The sequence below is a fragment of the Staurois parvus genome, unplaced genomic scaffold (assembly GCF_062004578.1).
Source record: "Staurois parvus isolate SC_StPar_1 unplaced genomic scaffold, SC_StPar_1.0 ptg001621l, whole genome shotgun sequence".
NCBI lineage: Eukaryota > Metazoa > Chordata > Amphibia > Anura > Ranidae > Staurois > Staurois parvus.
This window is the reverse complement of record NW_028319417.1, coordinates 477460-501102: the sequence shown is the minus strand read 5'-3', so window position 1 is coordinate 501102 and position 23643 is coordinate 477460. Positions and strand designations below refer to the sequence as shown.

Here is a 23643-nt window from a genome sequence, read left to right as displayed (position 1 = left end):
TGTATCAAGGGCGGACTGACAACTCATGGGGCCCCCGGGCAATAGGGGATCATGGGGCCCCTGTGTCCTTGCCCAAACTCAAAAAAGCCTATGAAAAAAGTCCCAGGGGCATCTCATGGGGCCCCCTACTGACCCCAGGCCCTCGGGCAGTGCCTGAGTTTCCAAATGGTCAGTCCGCCCTTGTTGTGTATATATATATATATATAAAATTTCAAATCTTCTAAACCGCTCATCATTATTGTTTTTTAGATATTGTGACTTCTACATCGTTTCCATTGCACACAGCTTTCAACCAAACAGGTCTGAGCCTTTTTATTATCACTGTTATTCGTGTGTTATAACTGATAAATATTGGTAAATTCAGCAATTCTCACACAAGAGTACACCCCGGGTTTCTGGTCTTCTTAACTGGCCTGCAAATATCCAACAAGAAGCTGCGGTTTGCAATGCCAAGCTGCGATTTCTAAAGCGAGCAAAATCCTCTCTTGTATTAGGAGAGGTATAGACTCCAGAGAGAGAGATATCACCCCCCCCCCCCCCCCACGTACAAATAATTAGTAAGACCTCATTTGGAATATGCAGTTCAGTTTTGGGCAATAATTCACAAAAAGAACATTGGGGAACTGGAAAAAGTACAGAGAAGGGCAACTAAACTGATACGAGGCATGGAGGAGATCAGCTATGAGGAAAGATTAGAGGAACTGAATTTATTCTCTCTTGAGAAGAGGAGATTAAGGGGGGATATATGATCTCCATGTATAATACATAAGGGGGATATGATCTCCGTGTATAATACATAAGGGGGGATATGATCTCCGTGTATAATACATAAGGGGGGATATGATCTCCGTGTATAATACATAAGGGGGGATATGATCTCCATGTATAATACATAAGGGGGGATATGATCACCATGTATAATACATAAGGGGGGATATGATCTCCATGTATAATACATAAGGGGGATATGATCTCCATGTATAATACATAAGGGGGGATATGATCTCCATGTATAATACATAAGGGGGGATATGATCTCCATGTATAATACATAAGGGGGGGATATGATCTCCATGTATAATACATAAGGGGGATATGATCACCATGTATAATACATAAGGGGGGATATGATCTCCATGTATAATACATAAGGGGGGATATGATCTCCTCTATAATACATAAGGGGGGATATGATCTCCATGTATAATACGTAAGGGGGGGATATGATCACCATGTATAATACATAAGGGGGGGATATGATCTCCATGTATAATACATAAGGGGGATATGATCTCCATGTATAATACATAAGGGGGGATATGATCTCCATGTATAATACATAAGGGGGATATTATCTCCATGTATAATACATAAGGGGGATATGATCTCCATGTATAATACATAAGGGGGGATATGATCACCATGTATAATACATAAGGGGGGGATATGATCACCATGTATAATACATAAGGGGGGATATGATCTCCATGTATAATACATAAGGGGGGGATATGATCACCATGTATAATACATAAGGGGGATATGATCTCCATGTATAATACATAAGGGGGGGATATGATCACCATGTATAATACATAAGGGGGGGATATGATCACCATGTATAATACATAAGGGGGGATATGATCTCCATGTATAATACATAAGGGGGATATGATCTCCATATATAATACATAAGGGGGATATGATCACCATGTATAATACATAAGGGGGGGATATGATCTCCATGTATAATACATAAGGGGGGATATGATCACCATGTATAATACATAAGGAGGGATATGATCTCCATGTATAATACATAAGGGGGATATGATCTCCATGTATAATACATAAGGGGGGATATGATCTCCATGTATAATACATAAGGGGGGATATGATCACCATGTATAATACATAAGGGGGGATATGATCACCATGTATAATACATAAGGGGGATATGATCTCCATGTATAATACATAAGGGGGATATGATCTCCATGTATAATACATAAGGGGGGGGGGATATGATCTCCATGTATAATACATAAGGGGGGGATATGATCTCCATGTATAATACATAAGGGGGGATATGATCTCCATGTATAATACATAAGGGGGGATATGATCTCCATGTATAATACATAAGGGGGGGATATGATCTCCATGTATAATACATAAGGGGGGATATGATCTCCATGTATAATACATAAGGAGGGATGTGATCTCCATGTATAATACATAAGAGGGGATGTGATCTCCATGTATAATACATAAGGGGGATATGATCACCATGTATAATACATAAGGGGGGGATATGATCTCCATGTATAATACATAAGGGGGGATATGATCTCATGTATAATACATAAGGGGGGATATGATCTCCATGTATAATACATAAGGGGGGATATGATCACCATGTATAATACATAAGGGGGGATATGATCTCCATGTATAATACATAAGGGGGATATGATCTCCATGTATAATACATAAGGGGGATATGATCTCCATGTATAATACATAAGGGGGGATATGATCTCCATGTATAATACATAAGGGGGGGATATGATCTCCATGTATAATACATAAGGGGGATATGATCACCATGTGTACTACATAAGGGGGGATATGATCTCCATGTATAATACATAAGGGGGGATATGATCTCCTCTATAATACATAAGGGGGGATATGATCTCCATGTATAATACGTAAGGGGGGGATATGATCACCATGTATAATACATAAGGGGGGGATATGATCTCCATGTATAATACATAAGGGGGATATGATCTCCATGTATAATACATAAGGGGGGATATGATCACCATGTATAATACATAAGGGGGATATTATCTCCATGTATAATACATAAGGGGGATATGATCTCCATGTATAATACATAAGGGGGGTATGATCACCATGTATAATACATAAGGGGGGGATATGATCACCATGTATAATACATAAGGGGGGATATGATCTCCATGTATAATACATAAGGGGGGGATATGATCACCATGTATAATACATAAGGGGGATATGATCTCCATGTATAATACATAAGGGGGGGATATGATCACCATGTATAATACATAAGGGGGGGATATGATCACCATGTATAATACATAAGGGGGGATATGATCTCCATGTATAATACATAAGGGGGATATGATCTCCATGTATAATACATAAGGGGGATATGATCACCATGTATAATACATAAGGGGGGGATATGATCTCCATGTATAATACATAAGGGGGGATATGATCACCATGTATAATACATAAGGAGGGATATGATCTCCATGTATAATACATAAGGGGGATATGATCTCCATGTATAATACATAAGGGGGGATATGATCTCCATGTATAATACATAAGGGGGGATATGATCACCATGTATAATACATAAGGGGGGATATGATCACCATGTATAATACATAAGGGGGATATGATCTCCATGTATAATACATAAGGGGGATATGATCTCCATGTATAATACATAAGGGGGGGGATATGATCTCCATGTATAATACATAAGGGGGGGATATGATCTCCATGTATAATACATAAGGGGGGATATGATCTCCATGTATAATACATAAGGGGGGATATGATCTCCATGTATAATACATAAGGGGGGGATATGATCTCCATGTATAATACATAAGGGGGGATATGATCTCCATGTATAATACATAAGGAGGGATGTGATCTCCATGTATAATACATAAGAGGGGATGTGATCTCCATGTATAATACATAAGGGGGATATGATCACCATGTATAATACATAAGGGGGGGATATGATCTCCATGTATAATACATAAGGGGGGATATGATCTCATGTATAATACATAAGGGGGGATATGATCTCCATGTATAATACATAAGGGGGGGGATATGATCTCCATGTATAATACATAAGGGGGGATATGATCACCATGTATAATACATAAGGGGGGATATGATCTCCATGTATAATACATAAGGGAAGGATATGATCTCCATGTATAATACATAAGGGGGATATGATCTCCATGTATAATACATAAGGGGGGATATGATCTCATGTATAATACATAAGGGGGGATATGATCTCCATGTATAATACATAAGGGAAGGATATGATCTCCATGTATAATACATAAGGGGGGATATGATCTCCATGTATAATACATAAGGGGGGATGTGATCTCCATGTATAATACATAAGAGGGGATATGATCTCCATGTATAATACATAAGGGGGATATGATCTCCATGTATAATACATAAGGGGGGATATGATCTCATGTATAATACATAAGGGGGGATATGATCTCCATGTATAATACATAAGGGGGATATGATCACCATGTATAATACATAAGGGGGGGGGGGGTATGATCTCCATGTATAATACATAAGGGGGATATGATCACCATGTATAATACATAAGGGGGGGATATGATCTCCATATATAATACATAAGGGGGATATGATCACCATGTATAATACATAAGGGGGGGGATATGATCTCCATGTATAATACATAAGGGGGGATATGATCACCATGTATAATACATAAGGGAAGGATATGATCTCCATGTATAATACATAAGGGGGGGATATGATCACTATATATAATACATAAGGGGGGATATGATCTCCATGTATAATAAATAAGAGGGGATATGATCTCCATGTATAATACATAAGGGGGATATGATCACCATGTATAATACATAAGGGGGGGATATGATCTCCATGTATAATACATAAGGGGGGATATGATCACCATGTATAATACATAAGGAGGGATATGATCTCCATGTATAATACATAAGGGGGATATGATCTCCATGTATAATACATAAGGGGGGATATGATCTCCATGTATAATACATAAGGGGGGATATGATCACCATGTATAATACATAAGGGGGGATATGATCACCATGTATAATACATAAGGGGGATATGATCTCCATGTATAATACATAAGGGGGATATGATCTCCATGTATAATACATAAGGGGGGGGATATGATCTCCATGTATAATACATAAGGGGGGGATATGATCTCCATGTATAATACATAAGGGGGGATATGATCTCCATGTATAATACATAAGGGGGGATATGATCTCCATGTATAATACATAAGGGGGGGATATGATCTCCATGTATAATACATAAGGGGGGATATGATCTCCATGTATAATACATAAGGAGGGATGTGATCTCCATGTATAATACATAAGAGGGGATGTGATCTCCATGTATAATACATAAGGGGGATATGATCACCATGTATAATACATAAGGGGGGGATATGATCTCCATGTATAATACATAAGGGGGGATATGATCTCATGTATAATACATAAGGGGGGATATGATCTCCATGTATAATACATAAGGGGGGGGATATGATCTCCATGTATAATACATAAGGGGGGATATGATCACCATGTATAATACATAAGGGGGGATATGATCTCCATGTATAATACATAAGGGAAGGATATGATCTCCATGTATAATACATAAGGGGGATATGATCTCCATGTATAATACATAAGGGGGGATATGATCTCATGTATAATACATAAGGGGGGATATGATCTCCATGTATAATACATAAGGGAAGGATATGATCTCCATGTATAATACATAAGGGGGGATATGATCTCCATGTATAATACATAAGGGGGGATGTGATCTCCATGTATAATACATAAGAGGGGATATGATCTCCATGTATAATACATAAGGGGGATATGATCTCCATGTATAATACATAAGGGGGGATATGATCTCATGTATAATACATAAGGGGGGATATGATCTCCATGTATAATACATAAGGGGGATATGATCACCATGTATAATACATAAGGGGGGGGGGGTATGATCTCCATGTATAATACATAAGGGGGATATGATCACCATGTATAATACATAAGGGGGGGATATGATCTCCATATATAATACATAAGGGGGATATGATCACCATGTATAATACATAAGGGGGGGGATATGATCTCCATGTATAATACATAAGGGGGGATATGATCACCATGTATAATACATAAGGGAAGGATATGATCTCCATGTATAATACATAAGGGGGGGATATGATCACTATATATAATACATAAGGGGGGATATGATCTCCATGTATAATAAATAAGAGGGGATATGATCTCCATGTATAATACATAAGGGGGATATGATCTCCATGTATAATACATAAGGGGGGATATGATCTCCATGTATATTACATAAGGGGGGATATGATCTCCATGTATAATACATAAGGGGGGATATGATCTCCATGTATAATACATAAGGGGGGATATGATCTCCATGTATAATACATAAGGGGGGATATGATCTCCATGTATAATACATAAGGGGGGATATGATCTCCATGTATAATACATAAGGGGGATATGATCTCCATGTATAATACATAAGGGAGGATATGATCTCCATGTATAATACATAAGGGGGGGATATGATCTCCATGTATAAATACATCCGTGGTTCATATAGCGAACTCGGTGTAGAGTTATTCACCCTGAGGTCATCACAGAGGACAAGGGGGCGCTCTTTATGTCTGGAGGAAAAGAAATGTAATCTCCAAACACGGAAAGGTTTCTTCACAGTGAGAGCTGTGAAAATGTGGAATAGACTCCCTCAAGATTCAGTTGTGGCCAGCTCAGTGGATTGCTGTAGGAAAGTCCTGGATTCTTTCTTGGATACACAGAATATAACTGGATATAACATTTATAGGTAAAGTTGATCCAGGGAATATCCGATTGCCTCTCGGGGGATCAGTAAGGAATTTTTTCCCCTGCAGGAGCAAATTGGATTGTGCTTTGCTGGGATTTTTGCCTTCCTCTGGATGAACTGTGGGTGTAGGATTATAACTTTTTTTTTTATGGTTGAACTGGATGGACTTTTGTCTTTTTTCAGCCAGACTAACTATGTAACTATGAATGGAGCCTTGAAAAACCAGTGAATGAAGCTGTCAAAGTCCAACTAGACATCCATCCACAGAATTTTACTCATCATGATGTAGACTTACAAGGACTGCCACATTTAGGCTTAGGGTTCCTAAAGGAGTTACGGTCCAAAATGATTTGATCAAAAGGAATTGGGTATGAGGCGCTGGACTCAAAACTTCATTGTGCCCCTCAGGGAACAATGCTTGGCCGTGATGTTTAGACCTCGGCGGCTCTAACACAAATCAGGGTGATAGCTTTCACTGAGAAATCCAGGTGAAGCCAACACAAAAGAGGGAAAAATGGCCATCTTAAACTCTAACGAGCCGGCCCCTCTGTTTCCTCTTGTACCAAATTGTATTGTAACTGTAATGTTTCCCTTCATTTCACTTTGTAAAGCGTTGTGCAAACTGTTGGCGCTATATAAATCCTGTATAATAATAATAATAATAATAATCTTAAGACTGAGAGAATTGAGAGATAAAAGGTATTCAGCAGGTTTTGGGGCAAGGCTTAAATGAGCAAAGTTCTCTGTAGGACTCTAACTCAAAAAGCATCAATCATAAAAAGCTGATTGGCTCCCAAAACACATTGGACACCTTTTATCTTTCTTCTTCTATTATTATTTATTTATTTCAGGTACTTATATAGCGCCGTCAATTTATGCAGCACTTTACATATATATATTGTACATTCACATCAGTCCCTAACCCTCAAGGGGCATACAATCTAAGCTCCCTAACTCACATTCATACATACGCATACTAGGGACAATTTAGACAGGATCCAATTAACTTACCAACATGTCTTTGGGGTGTTTGAGGAAACCGGAGTAGCCGGAGGAAACACACTCAGGCACAGGGAGAACATGCAAACTCCAGGCAGGTGTTGCCATAGTTTGGATTTGAACCGATGACCCTAGTGCTGCCAGGCAGAAATGCTAACCATTTAGCCACTAATAAACAAATATGGGTCTTAAGATGACCACCAGCTGATCTTTTTTGGCGATTTCACCTAAAATGATCTAATGTCTATGAAGTACCCGGGAACAGCTGGCCATACAAGCTGGGACAGGTAGAGTAGCTTTTGTCTGATTGTGATTGGTCCAATAAGCCACTGTTGGAGGTGTTTGCAGCACATCTCTCCATAACCCTACCCAACCCTTCTGTCCATGCATTGGTTTGCACCTTTCAGAAAATCATTAGAAGCACTACATACCTCTATCATGGTGGGTATTTTTTAGTCTAGTGAGACTTGTCAAAGGATAAGTTCACCTTTTGGACAAAAATAATAAATGCACATTTTTTTGCCCCTGTGTCCTTGCCCAAACTCAAAAAAGCCTATGAAAAAGGTCCCAGGGGCATCTCATGGGGCCCCCTACTGACCCCGGGCCCTCGGGGAGTGCCCGAGTTTCCAAATGGTCAGTCCGCCCCTGTTGTGTATGTATATATATATATATATATATATATAATTTCAAATCTTCTAAACTGGTCATCATTATTGTTTTTTAGATATTGTGACTTCTACATCGTTTCCATCGCACACAGCTTTCAACCAAACAGGTCTGAGCCTTTTTATTATCACTGTTATTCGTGTGTTATAACTGATAAATATTGGTAAATTCAGCAATTCTCACACAAGAGTACACCCCGGGTTTCTGGTCTTCTTAACTGGCCTGCAAATATCCAACAGAAAGCTGCGGTTTTGCAATTTATTCTCTACTGAGAGGAGGAGATTAAGGGGGGATATGATCATCATGTATAATACATAAGGGGGGGATATGATCTCCATGTATAATACATAAGGGGGGATATGATCTCCATGTATAATACATAAGGGGGGATATGGTCTCCATGTATAATACATAAGGGGGGATATGATCTCCGTGTATAATACATAAGGGGGGATATGATCACCGTGTATAATACATAAGGGGGGATATGATCTCCGTGTATAATACATAAGGGGGGATATGATCTCCATGTATAATACATAAGGGGGGATATGATCACCATGTATAATACATAAGGGGGGATATGATCTCCATGTATAATACATAAGGGGGATATGATCTCCATGTATAATACATAAGGGGGATATGATCTCCATGTATAATACATAAGGGGGGATATGATCTCCATGTATAATACATAAGGGGGATATGATCACCATGTGTACTACATAAGGGGGGATATGATCTCCATGTATAATACATAAGGGGGGATATGATCTCCATGTATAATACATAAGGGGGGGATATGATCTCCATGTATAATACGTAAGGGGGGGATATGATCACCATGTATAATACATAAGGGGGGGATATGATCTCCATGTATAATACATAAGGGGGATATGATCTCCATGTATAATACATAAGGGGGGATATGATCACCATGTATAATACATAAGGGGGATATGATCTCCATGTATAATACATAAGGGGGATATGATCTCCATGTATAATACATAAGGGGGGTATGATCACCATGTATAATACATAAGGGGGCGATATGATCACCATGTATAATACATAAGGGGGATATGATCTCCATGTATAATACATAAGGGGGGGGATATGATCTCCATGTATATTACATAAGGGGGGATATGATCACCATGTATAATACATAAGGAGGGATATGATCTCCATGTATAATACATAAGGGGGATATGATCTCCATGTATAATACATAAGGGGGGATATGATCTCCATGTATAATACATAAGGGGGGATATGATCACCATGTATAATATATAAGGGGGGATATGATCACCATGTATAATACATAAGGGGGATATGATCTCCATGTATAATACATAAGGGGGATATGATCTCCTTGTATAATACATAAGGGGGGGGATATGATCTCCATGTATAATACATAAGGGGGGGATATGATCTCCATGTATAATACATAAGGGGGGATATGATCTCCATGTATAATACATAAGGGGGGATATGATCTCCATGTATAATACATAAGGGGGATATGATCTCCATGTATAATACATAAGGGGGGGATATGATCTCCATGTATAATACATAAGGGGGATATGATCTCCATGTATAATACATAAGGGGGGGGGGTATGATCTCCATGTATAATACATAAGGGGGGATATGATCACCATGTATAATACATAAGGGGGGATATGATCTCCATGTATAATACATAAGGGGGATATGATCACCATGTATAATACATAAGGGGGGGATATGATCTCCATGTATAATACATAAGAGGGGATATGATCTCCATGTATAATACATAAGGGGGATATGATCACCATGTATAATACATAAGGGGGGGATATGATCTCCATGTATAATACATAAGAGGGGATATGATCTCCATGTATAATACATAAGGGGGATATGATCACCATGTATAATACATAAGGGGGGGATATGATCTCCATGTATAATACATAAGGGGGGATATGATCACCATGTATAATACATAAGGGGGGATATGATCTCCATGTATAATACATAAGGGGGATATGATCTCCATGTATAATACATAAGGGGGATATGATCTCCATGTATAATACATAAGGGGGGATATGATCTCCATGTATAATACATAAGGGGGATATGATCACCATGTGTACTACATAAGGGGGGATATGATCTCCATGTATAATACATAAGGGGGGATATGATCTCCATGTATAATACATAAGGGGGGGATATGATCTCCATGTATAATACGTAAGGGTGGGATATGATCACCATGTATAATACATAAGGGGGGGATATGATCTCCATGTATAATACATAAGGGGGATATGATCTCCATGTATAATACATAAGGGGGGATATGATCACCATGTATAATACATAAGGGGGATATGATCTCCATGTATAATACATAAGGGGGATATGATCTCCATGTATAATACATAAGCTGGGTATGATCACCATGTATAATACATAAGGGGGGGATATGATCTCCATGTATAATACATAAGGGGGGGATATGATCACCATGTATAATACATAAGGGGGGATATGATCACCATGTATAATACATAAGGGGGATATGATCTCCATGTATAATACATAAGGGGGGGGATATGATCTCCATGTATATTACATAAGGGGGGATATGATCACCATGTATAATACATAAGGAGGGATATGATCTCCATGTATAATACATAAGGGGGATATGATCTCCATGTATAATACATAAGGGGGATATGATCTCCATGTATAATACATAAGGGGGGATATGATCTCCATGTATAATACATAAGGGGGGATATGATCACCATGTATAATACATAAGGGGGGATATGATCACCATGTATAATACATAAGGGGGGATATGATCTCCATGTATAATACATAAGGGGGATATGATCTCCTTGTATAATACATAAGGGGGGGGGATATGATCTCCATGTATAATACATAAGGGGGGGATATGATCTCCATGTATAATACATAAGGGGGGATATGATCTCCATGTATAATACATAAGGGGGGATATGATCTCCATGTATAATACATAAGGGGGATATGATCTCCATGTATAATACATAAGGGGGGGATATGATCTCCATGTATAATACATAAGGGGGATATGATCTCCATGTATAATACATAAGGGGGGGGGTATGATCTCCATGTATAATACATAAGGGGGGATATGATCACCATGTATAATACATAAGAGGGATATGATCTCCATGTATAATACATAAGGGGGGGGATATGATCTCCATGTATAATACATAAGGGGGGATATGATCTCCATGTATAATACATAAGGGAAGGATATGATCTCCATGTATAATACATAAGGGGGATATGATCTCCATGTATAATACATAAGAGGGGATATGATCACCATGTATAATACATAAGGGGGATATGATCTCCATGTATAATACATAAGAGGGGATATGATCTCCATGTATAATACATAAGGGGGATATGATCACCATGTATAATACATAAGGGGGGGATATGATCTCCATGTATAATACATAAGGGGGGATATGATCTCATGTATAATACATAAGGGGGATATGATCTCCATGTATAATACATAAGGGGGGGGATATGATCTCCATGTATAATACAAAAGGGGGGATATGATCACCATGTATAATACATAAGGGGGGATATGATCTCCATGTATAATACATAAGGGGGATATGATCTCCATGTATAATACAAAAGGGGGGATATGATCACCATGTATAATACATAAGGGGGGATATGATCTCCATGTATAATACATAAGGGAAGGATATGATCTCCATGTATAATACATAAGGGGGATATGATCACCATGTATAATACATAAGGGGGGATATGATCTCCATGTATAATACATAAGGGGGATATGATCTCCATGTATAATACATAAGGGGGATATGATCTCCATGTATAATACATAAGGGGGGATATGATCTCCATGTATAATACATAAGGGGGATATGATCACCATGTGTACTACATAAGGGGGGATATGATCTCCATGTATAATACATAAGGGGGGATATGATCTCCATGTATAATACATAAGGGGGGGATATGATCTCCATGTATAATACGTAAGGGGGGGATATGATCACCATGTATAATACATAAGGGGGGGATATGATCTCCATGTATAATACATAAGGGGGATATGATCTCCATGTATAATACATAAGGGGGGATATGATCACCATGTATAATACATAAGGGGGATATGATCTCCATGTATAATACATAAGGGGGATATGATCTCCATGTATAATACATAAGGGGGGTATGATCACCATGTATAATACATAAGGGGGCGATATGATCACCATGTATAATACATAAGGGGGATATGATCTCCATGTATAATACATAAGGGGGGGGATATGATCTCCATGTATATTACATAAGGGGGGATATGATCACCATGTATAATACATAAGGAGGGATATGATCTCCATGTATAATACATAAGGGGGATATGATCTCCATGTATAATACATAAGGGGGGATATGATCTCCATGTATAATACATAAGGGGGGATATGATCACCATGTATAATACATAAGGGGGGATATGATCACCATGTATAATACATAAGGGGGGATATGATCTCCATGTATAATACATAAGGGGGATATGATCTCCTTGTATAATACATAAGGGGGGGGATATGATCTCCATGTATAATACATAAGGGGGGGATATGATCTCCATGTATAATACATAAGGGGGGATATGATCTCCATGTATAATACATAAGGGGGGATATGATCTCCATGTATAATACATAAGGGGGATATGATCTCCATGTATAATACATAAGGGGGGGATATGATCTCCATGTATAATACATAAGGGGGATATGATCTCCATGTATAATACATAAGGGGGGGGGGTATGATCTCCATGTATAATACATAAGGGGGGATATGATCACCATGTATAATACATAAGGGGGGATATGATCTCCATGTATAATACATAAGGGAAGGATATGATCTCCATGTATAATACATAAGAGGGGATATGATCTCCATGTATAATACATAAGGGGGATATGATCACCATGTATAATACATAAGGGGGGGATATGATCTCCATGTATAATACATAAGAGGGGATATGATCTCCATGTATAATACATAAGGGGGATATGATCACCATGTATAATACATAAGGGGGGGATATGATCTCCATGTATAATACATAAGAGGGGATATGATCTCCATGTATAATACATAAGGGGGATATGATCACCATGTATAATACATAAGGGGGGGATATGATCTCCATGTATAATACATAAGGGGGGATATGATCTCATGTATAATACATAAGGGGGATATGATCTCCATGTATAATACATAAGGGGGGGGATATGATCTCCATGTATAATACATAAGGGGGGATATGATCACCATGTATAATACATAAGGGGGGATATGATCTCCATGTATAATACATAAGGGAAGGATATGATCTCCATGTATAATACATAAGGGGGATATGATCTCCATGTATAATACATAAGGGGGGATATGATCTCCATGTATAATACATAAGGGAAGGATATGATCTCCATGTATAATACATAAGGGGGGGATATGATCTCCATGTATAATACATAAGGGGGGGATATGATCTCCATGTATAATACATAAGGGGGGATCTGATCTCCATGTATAATACATAAAGGGGGATATGATCTCCATGTATAATACATAAGGGGGGATATGATCTCATGTATAATACATAAGGGGGGATATGATCTCCATGTATAATACATAAGGGAAGGATATGATCTCCATGTATAATACATAAGGGGGGATGTGATCTCCATGTATAATACATAAGGGGGGATGTGATCTCCATGTATAATACATAAGAGGGGATATGATCTCCATGTATAATACATAAGGGGGATATGATCACCATGTATAATACATAAGGGGGGGATATGATCTCCATGTATAATACATAAGGGGGGATATGATCTCATGTATAATACATAAGGGGGGATATGATCTCCATGTATAATACATAAGGGGGATATGATCACCATGTATAATACATAAGGGGGGATATGATCTCCATGTATAATACATAAGGGGGATATGATCTCCATGTATAATACATAAGGGGGGGATATGATCTCCATGTATAATACATAAGGGGGATATGATCACCATGTATAATACATAAGGGGGGGATATGATCTCCATATATAATACATAAGGGGGATATGATCACCATGTATAATACATAAGGGGGGGATATGATCTCCATGTATAATACATAAGGGGGGATATGATCACCATGTATAATACATAAGGGGGGAATATGATCTCATGTATAATACATAAGGGGGGATATGATCTCCATGTATAATACATAAGGGGGGGGATATGATCTCCATGTATAATACATAAGGGGGGATATGATCACCATGTATAATACATAAGGGGGGATATGATCTCCATGTATAATACATAAGGGAAGGATATGATCTCCATGTATAATACATAAGGGGGATATGATCTCCATGTATAATACATAAGGGGGGGTATGATCTCATGTATAATACATAAGGGGGGATATGATCTCCATGTATAATACATAAGGGGGGGGATATGATCTCCATGTATAATACATAAGGGGAGATATGATCACCATGTATAATACATAAGGGGGGATATGATCTCCATGTATAATACATAAGGGAAGGATATGATCTCCATGTATAATACATAAGGGGGATATGATCACCATGTATAATACATAAGGGGGATATGATCACCATGTATAATACATAAGGGGGGATATGATCTCCATGTATAATACATAAGGGGGGATATGATCTCATGTATAATACATAAGGGGGGATATGATCTCCATGTATAATACATAAGGGAAGGATATGATCTCCATGTATAATACATAAGGGGGGATGTGATCTCCATGTATAATACATAAGAGGGGATGTGATCTCCATGTATAATACATAAGGGGGATATGATCACCATGTATAATACATAAGGGGGGGATATGATCTCCATGTATAATACATAAGGGGGGGATATGATCTCCATGTATAATACATAAGGGGGGATATGATCTCATGTATAATACATAAGGGGGGATATGATCTCCATGTATAATACATAAGGGGGGATATGATCTCCATGTATAATACATAAGGGGGGATATGATCTCCATGTATATTACATAAGGGGGGATATGATCTCCATGTATAATACATAAGGGGGGATATGATCTCCATGTATAATACATAAGGGGGGATATGATCTCCATGTATAATACATAAGGGGGGATATGATCTCCATGTATAATACATAAGGGGGATATGATCTCCATGTATAATACATAAGGGGGGATATGATCTCCATGTATAATACATAAGGGGGGGATATGATCTCCATGTATAAATACATCCGTGGTTCATATAGCGAACTCGGTGTAGAGTTATTCACCCTGAGGTCATCACAGAGGACAAGGGGGCGCTCTTTATGTCTGGAGGAAAAGAAATGTAATCTCCAAACACGGAAAGGTTTCTTCACAGTGAGAGCTGTGAAAATGTGGAATAGACTCCCTCAAGATTCAGTTGTGGCCAGCTCAGTGGATTGCTGTAGGAAAGTCCTGGATTCTTTCTTGGATACACAATATAACTGGATATAACATTTATAGGTAAAGTTGATCCAGGGAATATCCGATTGCCTCTCGGGGGATCAGTAAGGAATTTTTTCCCCTGCAGGAGCAAATTGGATTGTGCTTTGCTGGGATTTTTGCCTTCCTCTGGATGAACTGTGGGTGTAGGATTATAACTTTTTTTTTTTATGGTTGAACTGGATGGACTTTTGTCTTTTTTCAGCCAGACTAACTATGTAACTATGAATGGAGCCTTGAAAAACCAGTGAATGAAGCTGTCAAAGTCCAACTAGACATCCATCCACAGAATTTTACTCATCATGATGTAGACTTACAAGGACTGCCACATTTAGGCTTAGGGTTCCTAAAGGAGTTACGGTCCAAAATGATTTGATCAAAAGGAATTGGGTATGAGGCGCTGGACTCAAAACTTCATTGTGCCCCTCAGGGAACAATGCTTGGCCGTGATGTTTAGACCTCGGCGGCTCTAACACAAATCAGGGTGATAGCTTTCACTGAGAAATCCAGGTGAAGCCAACACAAAAGAGGGAAAAATGGCCATCTTAAACTCTAACGAGCCGGCCCCTCTGTTTCCTCTTGTACCAAATTGTATTGTAACTGTAATGTTTCCCTTCATTTCACTTTGTAAAGCGTTGTGCAAACTGTTGGCGCTATATAAATCCTGTATAATAATAATAATAATAATAATCTTAAGACTGAGAGAATTGAGAGATAAAAGGTATTCAGCAGGTTTTGGGGCAAGGCTTAAATGAGCAAAGTTCTCTGTAGGACTCTAACTCAAAAAGCATCAATCATAAAAAGCTGATTGGCTCCCAAAACACATTGGACACCTTTTATCTTTCTTCTTCTATTATTATTTATTTATTTCAGGTACTTATATAGCGCCGTCAATTTATGCAGCACTTTACATATATATATTGTACATTCACATCAGTCCCTAACCCTCAAGGGGTGTACAATCTAAGGTCCCTAACTCACATTCATACATACGCATACTAGGGACAATTTAGACAGGATCCAATTAACTTACCAACATGTCTTTGGGGTGTTTGAGGAAACCGGAGTAGCCGGAGGAAACACACTCAGGCACAGGGAGAACATGCAAACTCCAGGCAGGTGGTGCCATAGTTTGGATTTGAACCGATGACCCTAGTGCTGCCAGGCAGAAATGCTAACCATTTAGCCACTAATAAACAAATATGGGTCTTAAGATGACCACCAGCTGATCTTTTTTGGCGATTTCACCTAAAATGATCTAATGTCTATGAAGTACCTGGGAACAGCTGGCCATACAAGCTGGGACAGGTAGAGTAGCTTTTGTCTGATTGTGATTGGTCCAATAAGCCACTGTTGGAGGTGTTTGCAGCACATCTCTCCATAACCCTACCCAACCCTTCTGTCCATGCATTGGTTTGCACCTTTCAGAAAATCATTAGAAGCACTACATACCTCTATCATGGTGGGTATTTTTTAGTCTAGTGAGACTTGTCAAAGGATAAGTTCACCTTTTGGACAAAAATAATAAATGCACATTTTTTTGCAGGTAAAAAAATGTGCATTTATTATTTTTGTCCAAAGGAGCATGGAAAGCATTGCACCAGCGATCAGTAGATCGTTGATGCCATGCAGGTCTCCTGCAGACCTGTCAGAATATCTGCTTGCCATATGGGATGTAAGAGCAAACAGATATTCTGACAGGAGGCTTCAATAAACTACCACGGTGCTCCACAGCGTTTTTATTTATTTATTTTTTTATTTTTTTATGGTCAAACTGGATGGACTTTTGTCTTTTTTTTTCAGCCAGACTAATTATGTAACTAAGAACAGAACAGAAAGAATATAACCGCCTTCCAAAAGTCAAATTTCAAATAGAATACATTCGAGTTTGAATGCCAATTCAATACTTTTTGATTTGTTTGAATTTTTAAAATTAACCCCCCTGGCGGTATTCCCGAGTGTAGCTCGGGGTAAAGTTTCAGTACCACAAGCGGTAACCCCGAGCTACACTCGGGAATACACTGCAGAATTTCTCTGGGATCCCTTCTGCACTTACCTTGTCCTGCGCTCCCACGATGTCCCCCCCGCAGTGTCCCCGGCAATGTCCTCCGGCCGATGCCGGCATCTGTCTTCTGGGTTCCGTTCCCTGCGACGTCGGGATGTACGGGGGACAGAACTGGCGGGAAATTTAAAAATGTCAAAAAGTAACATTCACTAAATACACTAAAATCACATAGTAAAACATTCCTGTATCAAACCATTTCACATACATTCTGTCCCGAGTGCTTTGTCCGGCGCCCTGCCTGCATTTTTACTGTTCTTTCTGCATGAAAACTGAGAAACGTCCACAGCGTCCAAAAAAGCGTCCCTTTAGGTCAAAATCGGTTTTAGACCGGCTAGAGAACAGCGATAGTAAATCAGAACCACTTGCAGAATTGAGTGATAATGATTCGTGGGGGAAATTCTTCATCAGACACTGAAAACGATTCTGCGACTTTGCTCAGCGATGTGCGAACTTGGCGCTATATTTCACATTTCAGTGTTTTTGGTTTGATTATATTATTGAATTAAATGTATTATTATATTATTATTTTTTATGATTATTTATTAAATTATAATTTATGATTTTGTGTTTCAAATTTTATCCTCCCCCGGATGTTTACTAGACTCTTGTTCGGACAGATTTCAGTGAGTTATTCCTAAGAATTACAGGAATACAATAAAAAAACGACATATTTCCATGCAAAAAAATGTACCGCTTTCAGCACAGAAATATGGACATAATCAGACCGCTAGGGAGGTTAATAAACAAAACTAAACAAATTTCTAAAACAAATTAAATGAATTTAACTAAATACAATTATTTAAGTAATGAATTGAAAGGAAACTATTTTTTTTTTCGTCCTGTACATGGCTAAGTATCACAATTGTAACAATATTAAATGTTCATGTATCAATCCATGTATTCATCAGTGTAAATCCTCCACCAGTGATAATTATGTTGTTCTCTCCCTAGCCTGTAACAAGGTATTTCCTGCTGTCCTCCTCTCTTTGGCTCCGATGGTGAACGTCCTCATAAATTTGTTTCATCTGCTCTCATGCTGGCAAGGTGAGTGTCCTGCACCCCATTTCCAATGGCATAAATCTTTTAACCAACGTCTTTAATTCTGTATTTTCCATGCTGACTAAAGCCTTGCATACACGGATCACAGCAAAAAAAAAAGTGCCCTATGGGCACCCTCCTGACCGACACCTTTAACCACTCGCCCTCCGAAGATTTACCCCCCTTCCTGACCAGGCCATTTTTTGCTAAACGGCACTGCGCTACTTTAACTGACAATTGCGCAATCATTCAACCTATACAAAATTTGCATCATTTTTTTTTCACACAGATAGAGCTTTCTTTCGGTGGTATTTGATTGCCCGTGCGTTTTTTTATCTTTTGTGCTACAGACCAAAAAAGACTGACAATTTTGAGAAAAAAAAAAACATTTTTGATTTTTTTGCTATTAAACATGTCCAGTAAAAATATTGAAAAAATCTAATTTCATCTTAAATTTAGGCCAAAATATATTCTGCTACATTTTTTTGCAAAAAAAAATCCCAATACATGTAAATTAATTGGTTTTCATGAAAGTCATAGCGTCTACAAATGGCGGTATATATACTGGGATTTTTTTTTTTTTTACTAGTAATGGCGGCGATCAGCGACTTATAGTGGGACTGCGGCGGGCATTCTGACACTGGGGGGAACTGGCTTGGTGTCACTGACATCCCCAGCAGTGGTATCCCTAGGGGGGTGCAGGGGGTGCGGGCCACACCGGGTGACACCCTCACAGGGGGTGCAGGAGCAGGATGCCAGCAGAGCTTCTGGGCTCTGTAAAGGTCCTGGCCAGTTATTGGGGTGATCCCGGATTCCCGGCACAGTGACAGCTGCCCCCGGTGTAGCGATAAAATGAGTATCTTGGACCCGTGAAGATATGTATCCCCTGAAGCAACTGCGCATGTGACGGTATCAGGCCGAAGAAGCTGATCGCCGTTCTCTGACTTTAGCACAGAGCTGCCACAGTTAACCCCTTACAGGCTGCAAACCACTGAAGCTGATCCACAGATCACTATGGGTTGCAAGATCAGTTAACCGAGTATAGGTTCAACCTTGTTTGGCCCAGATGTTAACCCCTTCCTGCCCAGAAGAGGATGAAGAAGAGGATGAAGAAGAAGAAGAGGATGAAGAAGAAGAGGATGAAGAAGAAGAGGATGAAGAAGAAGAAGAGGATGAAGAAGAAGAGGATGAAGAGGAAGAAGAGGATGAAGAAGAAGAAGAGGAAGATGAAGAAGAGGATGAAGAAGAGGATGAAGAAGCTGAAGAAGAAGATGAAGAAGAGGATGAAGAGGAAGAAGAGGATGAAGAAGAGGAAGAAGAGGATGAAGAAGAAGAAGAGGATGAAGAGGAAGAAGAAGAAGAGGATGAAGAAGAAGAAGAAGAGGATGAAGAAGAGGATGAAGAAGAGGAAGAAGAGGATGAAGAAGAAGAAGAGGATGAAGAAGAAGAAGAAGAGGAAGAAGAAGAGGATGAAGAAGAAGAGGAATTCCAGTCTGGCAAAAAGTGTCCCTGCAGAGAGCTCCGCTATTTCTTTGACAGTTCCTTGACATTTATAGCGGCTGCAATATTGTATCTATTTGTTTCCGAATAAAAACATCTGTATCCGAAATGGATACAAATAGATACATTGTTGCAACCGCTATAAATGTCAAGGAACTGTCAAAGAAATAGCGGAGCTCTCTGCAGGGACACTTTTTGCCGGCTGTAGACGGGATGAAAATCGGCCGATTTTTTTTTTTTACCGTTGCTGGTAATGTCGGCCGCTTGAACGACTGATGTTTCATTTTTTTAAAGAAAAATTGGCCGATTTTCGACCCATCTATGGCCTGCATAAGTGAAGCCTAATACACTGTTAACTCCTTGTTTTGCAAAGACAGTCTTGGAGAGATCACTGCTTTCACACAGAGAAGTCAGTCCTCTTCTACAGCATCGTGGCATGGGACAGGCTTTTCTGCTCAGGCTGTGACTGCAAATAAAAAAAGGAATCCGTTAGGAGTTCACATGCCGTTTGTTTTGATGCACCTGGAATGTATTCAGCTGATTTACACCAAAAGTTTAGTTGTGATCCAAAATCAAAACCGGGAAAGTTCTTCAACTGTAGAGATATTCCTACATCCTCAGATGTAGAGATGCTATTTTATTGTAACGTAATATTGTGGATGAAGTCCTTTTTGAATCCAGTATTAGAAGCTGAATGAATCTTTATACCCCATTCTGTGTTGTAGGTGATGGATTCCAGAACATTCAAAAGAGATTGCTTCTCATAAGTGGAATATTGTCTCTGGCCTGTCAGGTGGCCAGCATTGGCTTGGGTCTGTCTTGTGGTAAGAAGCTTCAGAAATAAATCATTTTAAATTTAATGCTGACATTTAATCTGCTGGTGGGAGGAACCGGCAGAGTGCCGTACATAGCTTCCTGAACATATCCCAGCACCCTGCCTTAGTACTCCTCTCAAATGCCCTTAGCCATGATACAAGCAGTGGGCTGGCTCTTGGGGGGAGTTATGCAAGTATAAAATGCCTTGATGGGGGGGTGTCAGTGGGCGTTCCTAGGCAGGATGTATTTGCATGCAGACCACCACAGGTAACACCCACCTGTGATGCTGAACCTCCATGATTCAAAAAATTGAAATCCAATGGAAGGGGTATGGCCAGGAACAGTCAAGCTGGGGAGGTAAGAGCCAGATGATGCTGAATGTCCTCCATGAAGAAATGAGATTGGGCTCTGACTTGCTGCAGTTGCTAATGAACATTGCGAGAAGCTCACAGTGTGCAGTAAAATCAGAGAAATCCATTTCAGTCCAGGAGGGGATCTGGTACAACTGTGTGTAGCACCCTCCTAGTTACACTAGGGGGATCTAGATTCCTAATGGTTAGATAGGAGCTGAATAGCAGCTCAGGTGCAATAGCCAGAGGGGTCAAATTGTGGTCAAGACTGAGAGACTCTACAGGTCAGGCCCTCTGGAGTTTCCCCTTGCTCTGAGGCTTGCAGAGGAGGACTTTGGAGGCAGTGGGTGGATCTGAGGAGTGGTTGGCTGCACATTTGGGGGACCTCAGCCAATACCCTCAGGAGGCGTGTCAAGGGGCTGGGACTCCCTTAAGAGGTGTTAGAATCTGCTCAGTAGGAGGAGTTGGACTGTGATGGTGGGAGAGGAGTGTGAGTCAGGAAGATGTAAGGCTGAGAGCAGGAGGCTTGCTAGGATGGGCCCTGCCTGCGAGCCTGGAGCTGGCAAGGAGGAAACCTAAGGACTCACAGAGAGGACCGCCTGTATGGCAGAGAAAGAGCAGCCCAGCTGATAGGCCTGGTAGCAGCAACCTATCCACAAGCTGTACAGGAGAGGATCAGAGGGAGTACACCTGCACCCAATGGGCTAATAGGGCAAGGAGCCCTCTGGTGGAAAACCAGATTATCCCCCTTCTAGGGACTGTGCACCTTACTTAAGGGAACAGGAGCCAGATCCCCTGCTCAGGAAGAACACCTTCAGATTGCTGGGTGAAGAGGAGTTCATATGGGGTCTGGGGTGGTGCAAACGGAGCTGCTAGCTAACCCTCCAACAGAGACTGTGTCAGAGAGAGAAGAAGCTGTGAACTGTTCAGGACGTTGTCCTCAGATTTCAGCATCCTTTGGCATCCTACACACCCCTATACCCCATCCAAGTTTAACCCCTCAAAAAAATAACAAAACCAACGCTTAAGGCCTGATTTCTGTCTATGGATGAAAGCCGTGTGGAAATACTAAGTGATTGGCTGTGCAGGACAATAGGGGGACCCAACTTCATCAGCAATCCCTAAGGGGGCAGTGCTACATGTACAAGACTGGAAGTCAGATTTAAAATACATTTCAGAAGTTGAACAGTCTAGCCAGTAAAGGGAATTTGGGTGCCATAGGAGAGGAGAGGGAGGCAGATAATTGGAGGAAACCTTAAACATTTGGCAAAACATTTGAATCTCATTACATCTGTTTGTCTTTACAGGAATTTCGGCTTTGCTTTGTCTAGCCATTGTCTGCACAGTCCTCCTGATTGCCGACATCGTTTTACGGCTTGCATGTAAGTTTTTATTCTCGATTGATACATTTTTAATTTCCAAAAAGTCTATTAACCACTTCGTAAGTGCACTTTTATGGTTCAATAAATTGATTTAAGATGATTTACACTATGGGAAGCTCTTTCTATTTATGTACATGCCACCTTTGATGCCTGACAACGCATGCATTGATGGTTACAACAAGAAAAATACACAATACATGAAAACGCACTTGTGTCCCTAAACAGGGTTAAAGTGACATAAATCACTGAATCACACGTGATAAACACTTGGCATCAGGGACGGACTGACAACTCATGGGGCCCCCGGGCAAT

The 23643-nt window shown here is 39.7% G+C and overlaps 1 long non-coding RNA gene across 1 annotated transcript; it reads left to right on the top strand.

Annotated features, from left to right (window-relative positions):
* The first annotated feature begins 247 nt into the window (after nucleotides 1-247).
* On the top strand, nucleotides 248-23335 carry LOC149435043 (uncharacterized). Its single transcript, XR_016308564.1, has 4 exons — nucleotides 248-300; nucleotides 19197-19289; nucleotides 21509-21607; nucleotides 23257-23335. It is a non-coding gene; the product is annotated as an uncharacterized LOC149435043 (long non-coding RNA).
* Nucleotides 23336-23643: the final 308 nt, after the last annotated feature.